The sequence below is a fragment of the Lissotriton vulgaris genome, chromosome 4_1 (assembly GCF_964263255.1).
Source record: "Lissotriton vulgaris chromosome 4_1, aLisVul1.2, whole genome shotgun sequence".
Taxonomy (NCBI): Eukaryota; Metazoa; Chordata; class Amphibia; order Caudata; family Salamandridae; genus Lissotriton; species Lissotriton vulgaris.
The window spans coordinates 1,100,166,341-1,100,176,085 of NC_141691.1; the positions used below are offsets into that span (position 1 = coordinate 1,100,166,341).

The window sequence follows — 9,745 nt, forward strand, 5'->3', positions numbered from 1 at the left end:
GAGTTGAAAAAAAAAAAAGCTGTTATAGGTACTAAGCAAAATTATTTTGGGCTATCTTTGGATATAATTTTTTTATTTTTTGGAGCTACTTAAGGTGAATTACAACTGTGCTCCGGAGCAATCACGCCATCGCGCTGGGTGAAATTAAGTGAATTTAGTTTACCTACACTTTTCACCTATTGCGTGCATCGCTAGTAACATAGTACCGAGAGAAACTTAGTGGTTGTGTTCTATTAATCTGGTTTTATAGCAAAAAAAATTAACATGGAAATAAACAAAAGGTATAACTTATCTCCACAGGAGCCAATTTTTGAAAGGGATGGTATTACTACAAATACAAGGGAAGAGTGGAAGGAATATTTTCGTAATTTTGTAGCTATAATAGAAAATGAGGAAAAACCATTACTTCCCAATGATAAGGTGGAAATATTGTTGAATAGATTAGGTGCAGGAGGGGAAGAAGTCTACATTAACATTGAAAAGAAGGACCAAGAGGGAGCAGGAAGGAATGTCGGTGAAGAAGCGCATTACAAATTTCATATAATAATAATAATAATAATAATAATAATAATAATAAGAAGAAGAAGAAGTTATGGAAAATACAGTGGATCATTATACGCAAGTGATGTCTCGTGATGTACAAAGGTACGAAGTTATCAGGGATGACAAGGATGAAAAAGTGGGGATGAACATGAGTAAAGTTAACCCTGTGTGTACTATCAACTTTGGAGGAAGTGAAATTGATATTGTCGCTGATTCTGTGTCACATTATTCTACGGTGAGCACGAGTTTGTGGAAAAGTAAGTTAACTGAAGCTTTTGGATTTGAACTCAAAGAGACCAACATATCCCTTAAAACGTACATAGGTGATGACAATAACATAACAGGGGGCAAAGAGTTGGAATGGAGATACAAGGAAAGAAGTACAAGGAAAACGATTTACATCACAGAAAATGAACCCTCCGATCTGAGAGGGGAGGAACAAAAGAAATTAAGATTGATGATATACCTAGAAAGCAATGAACACAGGAGTAATCTGGTGAGAATCAACAGTACACAAATAGCCAGGTTTGAGTGGTTAAAAGAAAGGAAACCACCATATAAGGGTGAAGTGGCATGGAAAGGAACTGCTTGGAGAGTGGAATGGAGAAAAAATGTGGTTATGGACAAACTCAAAGTAAAACAAGGTACATATAGAGGACTTGAAAGGAGAAAGAATATAAGCAAGGAATCTGTGAAGGAAAAAAGTGAAGAAGTTAGGAAAAAAGAAAATGAATTTGTTAGTAAAGGAAAATGTAAGGTAACTCCAACTAAAGGAGTAAAGGAGGAAAAGTGTAATCCTATTCGACACAATTTTTGGAGAGAGTGGCATGAAGTTACATGGAATGAACACATGTTCAGAGGATCAGGTGCTGAGTATGGAAAGAGATCCGAAGTGGGAGGATGGACTAGACCAGACAACGAAGATGAAAAGGTGTATGAGGTCTGTGGTCTTACTAGGCGCAGGCGCAGTGCGGTCTGGTCCAGGAAACTACCCAAGGAAAAGATCTTAAAGTTATTAACACTCACCTGGATGGAGGTGATGATACGAGGGAGAGAAGTCTGGAGCACAATAGTAAAAGAGTTCCCAGGTGTCCAGAAGTTTAAGAGGAGACAGTGGAGGAGGGTAAAGAGGCACACCATCAGGTGCAATTCTCACTCCTCGAACTAAACTTAGGAAGTGACTGGTAGCTGACGGGCATAGCGGAAAAGCAGGAGTTCTAGGAATCATTTACCCTGCAGCATCCGCCTGGGCAGTCCGTGTTTCCACTTTGGATTAAGGCCAGGACATTTGGTTGGCCACCACAGAACTAATAACTCTCGTTGACAGTAATACCTCCTGTGTCATTTTGAACTGAGGATTACTAGAAGTTTGACTTTGGGTTGGCCATCACAGAACTATAACCCTTGTTTACAGTTATACCACATGTGACATCTTACTGAGTATAACTAGAAGCCTGAAGTGTTGGCCCCTCGGGCTATGACTATGGGGTAGTGATTTCTTACCAGTGTCTACATTATTTCCTTGAGCACAGACACTCGTATTATTAAGAGCATTATGTCTCACAGTCTCTTGTTAAGAATTTAGGGGTTCAGGGTGGACGGGGAGTTGGTGTGTCCAGCCCATGTTTTACCCTTCTCCATCAGATATAACCGGGAGATTAAGGGGATTCCTAGTCATTTTTACGGTTGGTAGGAACGGGGGGTGAAGAGTAGATAGAGTTTCAGGCAACCTCCCTCCCGTCCCTGGATTTCTCCACCCCGCCCTCACAGAGACTGTTTATCTCGTTTAAAGTGTTTATCTCGTTTAAAGTGGTCCTCTGCCAGTTTTGGTAGAGGCTTTGGGTTCATCCTTCTAGATGTCCCAGGTTCTCACCGGGGCTTAGGTCTTCTGTGTTGGACCCTCTGCTTTTTCTGTTAGCGTATTTGCAGTTATCTCTTCCCTCTATGCTCAACTGTCTTTCACTCTCTTATTTTCTCTCTTCCTCTCTCTCCTTTCCCCACTCCTTCCTCCTCTCCACTCCCCCTTACAGCTGTCCCTTGCCTTTCCCCTTTTGTCTCCCTAGGGAGGATGATGTGTTGTAACTTTGCACTTGGTACCTCCCACTCCCCCCTGTTCCCCCCTCCCGCTTCCTTCCCACTTGGTATGGCCCGTGCTGTCACTTGAAGGCAGCAGTAGAATGTTGATTTGTTACGATCCTGTCAAGCTGGGAGCACCTATGTTGAATTGAACCTATTAAATGTTCTGGAACCTTACACCGCGTAGACCTCATTACTACACTACGGCAACGAAGCCCCAAGAATCAATGACGGTTTCTTGGAAGAAACCTGCCTTCAGCAGCTCAGGACTTCCCCTTGTCGGTATGCTATTTTACCTAGGTAATCATGGGGTTGTAGAGGATTGAGTCCTTATACAACGTTATTAAGTCCATTCACAGGTCAAACTCGGCCCCTTCATGGTAGCAATATGCCCAGATTTACCCAGACAGGCACTCTGGGTTTAGGAGCAGATCAACTAACTACGTGCCTGACGCCTTGCAGTTGCAAGGGCCAAGGGAAGCCGACCCTTCATCTGTCGCGCTGAGAGATGCAGTCTTTTCTTGGGCCGAGAAATCCAGCGCAGTATTTCGAGTTTACCATTGCGGAGGTGCTGGGTAATCAAGTTCCAAAGAAAAGATACAAGGCCTCCTCCATGCTAGACCAAAGGTACGGAGCTGATTAAACACGTAAGGAATCCTTGGAAAGGCTCTTGGCAGGGAATTAATAAACAGAAGCTACCCCTCACTTATCCCTTCCCTTGTGCTACACTTAGGGGGGTTCACCGGCGTAGGCGTATTTCAGAAGCACTGGTTGAGTGTTTTTAGCCAGCTTTTAGCTTGTATGGATTTCAAGGGTTTTTAAGCAACCTGTGACTTGGAGACCATATAATGCTGTTACAGTACTACTTTATAATACTGTTCATATATGCATTGTACTTTATGACCAGTAGGATGATGGTAGTAGTACATTGCTTATCCTTGAGTGACACAAGCCAGTCCCTGCCGGTGGAGGGTCCTGAGTGCCCTACTGGCACCACTGTACGGCAGCAGGTCCCCTATTTGTTGGGGCCAAAAGATTGGCCATGAAGGAGCTGACGGTCCCAGTTGATTCTCTTAGAAGAGGGGCGGCAGTTGGGAGCGGCAAGGGCAGGCTCGGCACCTGACACTATGAGGAAGGTGGGACTCTGGTGATCGGCTTGTTTCCCCTACATATCAAGCCTGGGTGGCTGTTAAATGATGCCCGCAATTTGCTTGTGACTATGCCTGACTTTTCCATGTCTCTCCGGTTCATTAGTGTACCAAACAGCACGGGCGAATAGGGTTGGCGCTGGTCTTCCGACAGTCATAAGTGTGACAAGAATGCTGATAATTTGCCAATGACCATGCTTGACTTTTCTATTTCTCTCCTGTTCAGTAGAATGCCCGTAAGGACAGTGTGGGTACTGGGGCACTCGTTCGTACGTCACGCTAGGATGCGACTATGCCAGCAGCGAGTGGTGAAGCCGGTGGGCTTGAATGGGACGGAGTTGCGGTGGTAAGGCAGGCAGCTCCTGAGTGCGGGCAAGAGCCTGGAATGTCTCGGTGAGGTGACAAAAAGGGGGGATTGGCCAGGTTGTGCTCAGTGAAGGGCTGCTTGTGTCACATTCCGCACCAAATGGTATCCAGTGAGGTGAGGTATCACAAGGATGAAGGGCAGTTATCGTCCATGGTGAGGCGGTACAAAGGAGGAATGGGCCAGGTTGTGCTCAGTGAAGGGCCGCTTGGGTTATTCCACTCCGAATGGTCTCCGGTGAGGGGATGTACCAGAAAGATGGCATGCAGTTAGCAGACATTGGTACAGATACCTGGATTAGAGTAGTGAGGTCTTTCATTCAAAGCGCAGTTGGGGAAGGTGACGGACCTGTGGGCCCGGGTCACCCTGGTGGCGGTAGAAAGACCTTGGAACAGTAAAATTGACCGACGGATTGGACGGGAGTCCGCCTTCCGTACTCCCTAGGCCAGCACTGAGGGGGGAGACAGTAAGCTCTCCGCTGGAAAATATGGCCCCGGCTGGGGAGGCTAGGGCGACAGGTTACGAGCCTCCTGGGTCCCTAGTCAGCCGGGGCGTCTGAGGGTGGGCCCCGGGAGAGGGCGGACAAGGATCAGAGGTTTGGGGCCCACTCCTCATGTGCGCAGGTGGGTTGCACCCTGCCTTGGGTGATGCTCTGCATGGAAGATGCGAGCTGGAAAGCCCCTTAGTGCTGCAGGATTAAAATCTTGCTGAAGAAGATCTGGAAAGTCAAGAATAAAGTTGTGTTGATAACTGTAAATAATGAATTGGAAATGCCTTGTCATGTTTATGAAATGTCAAATATTAAACATGGCCGTTTTACACCCACAGAAATCTCTGTCAATGATTTTAATGTGGGTTGTCAAGTCATCTGGAGGGAGTGGGGAGCATGCCGGGGGATCCAGGTCCTATTACATAACCTAGTAATTCAACAATTGGGTCGGGGTTGTTAGATGTACCAATTATATCATGAACGGTGTCAAAAATCGCAGCCCAGTAAGATAGCAGGGGGGGGGGGGCAGCTCCATGCCACATGCAGGTACGTGGCCGGTGCAAAGCCACCATCTTCAGTAGCGATCATCTGTCCTAATCCGTATGCGGTGCCACTGGGCAGGAGGTCTGTAAAGACGATGGATGTATTTGAAATTAATTAAGCGTAGTTTGTAATTAGGAGAAAGCATAGTAAGTTGGCTACAACAGAAAACCCACTGTTCTTCCATTAACTGATTGTGAAGCTCCGAATTCCAGCCTTGGAGAGCTTTCGGAGCAGTTAGGGGAGCAGTGTGCTGCATGTTACTGTACAGGAGCGTTACGAGTCTCCGGGGGGAGGCAGTCTGAATTATGTTTTCTAGTGCAATCAATATGGGTGGGTGAGAGGGGAAAGTCGTGGTATTTGCCTGCAGGATGCCCTGACTTTATAATAAAGAAACCACTCCGAGAAGATCCCGGCCCTCCCCTCCGTTGTTCCCGGCGGGGATCTGAATGTGTCCTCAAGGTATAGATCTGCAAATGTATGCAGTCCCAAGTTTCTGGCTGTTCATCTGCTGGCGCCCTCCGACATCGCAGGGATCATGGGGTGATGCGCTAGGGAGATGGATGGGGCATATAATATTTGCAGATGAGCTCTATCTCAAAGCCTGTCTCACGCTCACCTCAAAGTTTCAACCGTATCAACGCTGTCTCGCAGAATATCGGTAGGGCCCGTAACTGCCGCCCAGAGAGGCACTGGTGCCTCCACATCAAGCTCAAACGCCACATGCAGCTGAAACGGGACAGGATGGAACCAATACTGGAAGAATTGAGCTTGCGAGAAGTAAGCCTACAGCTGGAAATCAATAGCCCCAGCCTGCCCTGAGTCAATGGCAATGTCAGGAGTTCCCAAGACACCCACGCCTGGCGACCCACTCACACCATGGATATCAATATAGAGCGCATTGTATTAAAAAAGGTTTGGTTGAGGGGTTTTGGAATGTTAACAAAGAGATATTAAAATGTAGGCAAAACCACCATCTGGCTATGATTTATGATATTTGAATCATATTACACACTTTTAACACCTTCTATTGCATACCAGTCACAAATTGTTAACTGATCAAAATCACCTATATAATCCCAACTTTTAACATTGATTCTTTGCAGCGATAGTTAAGAAATTGCCACAGACGGTTCATCTCATTCTCATAGGTCTGGTAATGGCATATCTGGCAGAGGCCCAAATTCCATTTAGCTCTCAGTCGAAGGGGGCATTTTTATGTTTTTGCCATGCGTGCATTGAATGTACCACCAACATACATTTTCATTGGATACAGGATTCTGCCCTGCTGGAAGAAACCAAAACCAGAACTTTTGGCTGGATTCAGCAACAGCAAGTTCTTCACATGTCAAGTCAGTCAAGTCATAAAATTTGTATAGCGCACTACATACCCAGAGGGTTTCAAGGCGCTTAGGAAGGGGAGGAGGATTATTTGTCAAATATCCACGTTTTAAGCTGCTTTCTGAACGCTAGGTGGTTCTGGGTGAGGCGAAGGTAAGCAGGGAGTGAGTTCCATGTTTTAGCAGCCAGGTATGAAAAGGATCTGCCTCCCATGGTGGTCTTGTTGATGCGAGGTACAGTGGCGAAGGCTTGGCTGGAAGAACGTAGTTGGCGGGAGGGGGTGTAGAAGGACAGTCGAGAGTTGAGGCAATCTGGTCCGATGTCGTAGAGTGATTTGTGTGCGTGGGTAAGCAGTCGGAAAGTGATCCTCTTATTGACGGGTAGCCAGTGGAGGTCTTTAAGGTGACCAGAGATGTGTTCGTTGCGTGGGATGTCTAATATGAGCCTGGCTGAGGCGTTTTGGATTCGTTGGAGTTTCTTCTGGAGTTTAGCGGTGGTACCTGCGTAGAGGGTGTTTCCCTCATGGCTTACATAAGCTCACCAAAAACTGTATTTCTCTGCGCAGAAAGTAGTAGTTTATCTTTTTCTGTATATTAAAATGTTTTAACACATATGATATTTTTCTTTTGCCAAATAGCAAGTTTTTGCTTTTAAAACACTCTAGATACCATCTTTTAGAACTTTTGCACTATATAAAATCCTTTTAAATGTTCAGGCTCCTGAAAATATCCTCAAAAGCGTGATGTGGCCTAAGTAAGCATAGAGTAATTAAAATGATGCAAGACAACTTGAAAATGGTTTTATGAAAAGTATTTCAAAAGTGAGAACACCTTTTATGAATATTTAAAAAACAAAGCAACTGAAAGCAAATGCCCAATGACAAGAGCTGTTGGCAGAGAATGTATCAGATAAATTAATGTAATGGGTACCAATGACCACATAAGGATTTAACAGAGAACATTTAGTGTAGAGAAAAGTAAGTCTTGTTTTAGTTAATGATTAGCAGAATAGGGACGGCGGGTCTCTACATTAACAGGCAAGACAAAGTCTTAAGATGGCTGCTTGCGTTACCTGGGCGGTATCTTGCTTGCTGAATGGTGCTGGTAGCTCGCCGGCTTGCTGGAGTTGTTCGTATCTGAGGAGGCCTGGCCGTCTCAAGAATTTCAGAAATTGAAGAAGTTGGAAGGTGCGAGCACGGTTCCGTGGTGGAATCTGCTAGAAAAGCACAAAGAAATTATCATCACTCACTTGTGGATTGCTTCGTTTCTTTATATGGTATTTCTTTGACAATAAAGGACAGCTTGTCTTTCTCCATTGAAAGTTATGTTCGCCCCAAGAACACTAAGGTGTATTCAGTGAAAAATAAGGTGATTACCTTTTTAAGGCCTTTGGTGTAAAGAAGGAATCAGCCTTGCCATGAGTGCTTAAAGCATGCAAACTCAGAATAAGGAAATATGTTTAACGAAAAATAGGAAATGAGGGTAAAAGCAGTTAGCGGGAAATTTCTAGACATCAGTTTATTGACATTTCAGTGCAAAAAGAAAGTTCAAACAAATGCATGTCCCTGCATTATACAATGAAATCAACATTTTAAGATAAAGAATTAGCCCCCCAAGCACTTTCTAATCTAAAACAAACTCACAGCAGAGCCCGGCCATGTATGCACACCTACCATTCCATCCAGGTCAAGTGAGCTTTCCCAGGATCCCGTCTACCCTCTCCGACTCAGTCAATTCAGGTTAAAAAAAATTAATTCAAAGGTTTTTTTATTCCCTCAGCTAAAACAGCCATGCAAAAATCATAGCAACATAAATACACATAATTAAGGAAGTTAAAACGCTTTAAGAGTGACCAATAAACTGTTAGTACATAAAAATCGGAAAGGTGAAAAAGTCAATAGGAGCCCAGAAGTGTTTTATTGACAAGACAGGAGTTTGGATTATTTCGGCTTGACTCCTAGTCAAACGCCATTCTGCGTGGGTATATGCAGCAAAAGATAGATATCTCAAGTATCTGACCACTGGTACAATTTCACGACTTCATGAACACTTTTCTCTCCATACTGTATGAATAAGGGGATAAGCAATCAAGGGGCCATTGTTTGTGCGCAATAGATCATAACTAGGAAGTTGTCTCTCTAACCACCTTTTGCAGGTGCATTCGCCAGAGTTGTTTTTTGCTTGGCCATTTTACAACAAATGCTCCAATGAGAATGGTCCCATGACTAAATGTCAAGTGTAATGATCTGCATTACTTGGAAATAATTGCGTTTAAATAGGTCTCTAGGTTAGACCGTATTTTTCATTTTAAATCATTTCAATGAAGTGTACCACCAATGCCACTATGAGTAAAGGCAATCAATTTGGAGTTTTCCTTGATATTTACAATCTCTGAGCGGGTGCATTTGGTTCAGCTGGATTTTGCCAGCAACTGCCAAAGCCAATTTACTTCAGGATGCTTTGTATAGGTCTTGCCCAAATCAGAGCTACTTCCAATCTTAATGATTTTAAGGGGATCAAGCAATAGTGATTTCCTCATGAATTGCTTTTCAATTTTCCCAAGCTTATTTACACTTCTGTAAACCCGACTGTTTTTATCTTCTGAACCTCAAGGAACGCCTTGATAGAGTCTCCACTTAACTTTTGTTTGCACTATTAAGATGAATCATAATAATAATAATAATACATAATAATAAACACACTTATAAAGCCCATGTCTACACTAACTAGTGTGTCCCCGCGCTGCGGAAAAAAACCCAGTTCCAGGCAGTAAGGTAAGAGCAGAAGGGATCAAACAGGGATCATAAAATTAGGTTATACAAAAAAAATACATTCCTTAATTCTAAAATACCAGCTATACATTGCATAATGTATAAATACTTAAAAACACAAGATGTAACATCAACTGTATGGAAACAATATTATCGCAATTTACTGTGTTACAGGAATGACTACTTCTTGAATGCTGCCATTCCAGTGGATGCACTGCACATATAATAGTTTCCTAATCAGATACCGGTGACTCTGATTGTATCACTTTTAAACTTGATGTAAAAATCCAGACATTTTATATACCCCTTGCTAAACCTTGTAAATCAATGTAATTTCCTAACGTTTGGCCTCCTATATAGCTTCATCCCCTTGGGTGATAACAAAGGCAATATACGTTATATATCGAACATCCTAGCATTATCACTTCTTTAAAACAATGGCATAAATACAACACAGCACATTTCTCCTAAAC

The 9,745-nt window shown here is 43.6% G+C and overlaps 1 protein-coding gene across 1 annotated transcript in view; it reads right to left on the reverse strand.

Annotated features, from left to right (window-relative positions):
* NR4A3 (nuclear receptor subfamily 4 group A member 3) overlaps nt 1–7,701 on the reverse strand; it is a 681,703-nt gene extending 674,002 nt beyond the window's left edge. The window contains exon 1 of the mRNA XM_086966912.1: nt 7,574–7,701. The gene's annotated coding sequence lies outside the window, so the exon portion shown is untranslated. The remainder of the gene's footprint in view (nt 1–7,573) is intronic.
* Between the last annotated feature and the right edge of the window lie 2,044 nt (nt 7,702–9,745).